The following is a 2,500-nucleotide window of genomic DNA, read 5'->3' as shown; positions in this document are numbered from 1 at the left end:
AAACCTCAAGGCAACAGGACATAACAAGTTCACAAGACAGACAATATCACAGAGGAAAAACCAGACAAGAATTTTCATGTTCGTTTTAGTGCGAGGGAAGAGCGAAGATACAAGCATAATATATACAAAAGGAATTATGTACAATTGTGTGAAACACGGTTGGTACATGGCTCCCCCCCTAAAAATTACATACTGTACATGTTAAATAGGGCGCCCTGATCTAGAGAGGCGAACTGTAGGCGGGTCATCTGGCAGAAGATGAGCAGGTTTTAGAAGATCAATGGAGACCCAGTCTTCTTTGCCCCGAATGTTTAGGAGGAATGTTTTCGGACTGTGTCGGATCACAAGGAAAGGGCCCGTGTAAGGGGGCGTTAGTGGTGGCTTGCTGGTGTTGTTGCGCTGGAAGACGTGCGTTGCAGAGTGCAAGTCCGTTGGTATGTGATGCTTCGCTGGGGGCTTGTTAAGTCTGGCGGCACGGAGTAAATTTTCCCACGACGTGACGTATGCGCTGGAGATCATCGGAGGAGGTTGTAGAAGGAAAAAATTCGGCAGGGACGACCAACGGGTCGCCATACACCATTTCGGCTGCCGAGACGTCGAGGGCGTCTTTAGAAGTGGTCCTTAGTCCAAGGAGGACCCAGAGAAGCTGAGTAAACCAGTTGCAATCCTTGCAGCGGGACATCAAAGCTGCTTTGCGGGTGTGATGAAAACGTTCAACCATTCCATTGGCAGCGGGGTTGTAGGCCAGTGTCTGATGTAGGGTGATGCCCAGGAGATTCACTAATGATTGAGAGGTGAAAGTGGTTCCCCTGTCAGAAGTAATATGCTCAGGGATACCGAATCTTGAAATCCATCCAGAGAGTAAGGCAGATGTACATGAGGCGGACGTTGCAGTTTCCATGGGAATGGCTTCAGGCCAACGAGTGGAGCGGTCGATGACGATAAACAGGTAACGATGTCCTTGTGATGTGGGTAGGGGGCCTACAACGTTGACGTGAATGTGTGCGAAACGACGCTGAGGTTGAGGAAAGGTGCCCACTCCTGAATCCGTGTGTTGATGTACTTTGGAAGTTTGGCAAGAAGTACAGGCGCGGACCCAATCCTTAGCATCCTTAGAAATGCCGTGCCAAATGAACTTTGCCTTCAGCAGCTGTGCAGTAGAACGGCACGAGGGATGTGAAAGACCGTGGATGAGATCAAACACCTGTCGGCGCATGGGAGCAGGAATCCAAGGTCGCGGTCTACCAGTACTGACGTCACAGAGGAGGGTGGTGTAGGAGTCTTCGAGGGGAAAATCCTCCCAACGGAGGGACGTGCAGGATGTCCTACAAGCTTGATACTCTGGATCCTGTCGTTGGGCTTCAGCCAGGGTGTTGTAATCCAATCCCAGTTGAACGGCAGCCAACGTGTTTCTTGACAGGGCATCGGCAACAGGATTCATTTTCCCAGGGACGTATTGGAGGGTGCAATTGTATTCAGCCACGGCGGAGAGATGTCGGCGTTGACGGGCGGACCATGCGTCAGACTGTCGAGTGAAGGCGTGCACCAGAGGCATGTGGTCTGTGCGAATGACGAAGGGCGTACCTTCTAAGAAATGGCGAAAGTGACGGACAGCTAAGTGCACCGCCAGCAATTCTCGATCGAAGGTAGAATAACCCGATTCTGCCTTGGACAGTTTTCTGCTGAAGAAGGCCAATGGGCGGGGCGAGCCTTTGACCACCTGCTCGAGTACTGTACCAATAGCGACGTCGCTGGCATCGGTGGAGAGAAGGAGAGGGGCGTGTGGGATAGGAAAAGTGAGAGCCGCAGCAGTTGATAGGGCCTTCTTTGCATTGCAGAAGGCTGCTTCTTTAAGGGGACCCCACTTAGGTCCTTTGGCTTGCCCTTGAGGGAGGCGTAGAGGGGAGCAAGAGTGCCGGCAATGGCTGGCAGAAAATGGTGATAATAGTTGATCATGCCCAAGAATTCCTGCAGAGCTTTGACGGTCGAGGGCGCGGGGAAATTCTGAACGGCTGCTACCTTCTCAGGGAGGGGATGGACTCCTTCAGGAGTGATACGGTGCCCTAAGAACGACACTTCGTTGGCGCCAAAGGTACACTTGTCGTACCGGACTACAAGGCCGTTTTGTTGTAGGCGGTCGAGCACGATGCGCAGGTGACGGAGGTGTTCCTCTTTTGGGAGGAGAACACAAGTATGTCGTCCACATAACATACACAGAAAGGGAGGTCCCCTAAGATGCCATCCATGAGACGTTGAAACGTTGCCCCAGTATTACGAAGGCCAAAACAGGAGTAATTGAAGGTGTATGTGCCAAACGGAGTGGTGATGGCGGTCTTGGGGATGTCTTCTGGGTTCATAGGCACCTGATGATACCCCTTCAAGAGGTCGAGCGTAGAGAAAACCTTCGCTTTGTGCAGGTAGGAGGTTACATCGGCAATGTTTGGGAGGGGGTAGTGATCCGGTTCTGTTTGCATGTTCAGGCGCCTGTAATCCCCGCACG

This window comes from Palaemon carinicauda, chromosome 25 (assembly GCF_036898095.1).
Source record: "Palaemon carinicauda isolate YSFRI2023 chromosome 25, ASM3689809v2, whole genome shotgun sequence".
NCBI lineage: Eukaryota > Metazoa > Arthropoda > Malacostraca > Decapoda > Palaemonidae > Palaemon > Palaemon carinicauda.
The sequence above is the reverse complement of the archived record's forward strand: the minus strand, read 5'-3'. Positions refer to the sequence as shown.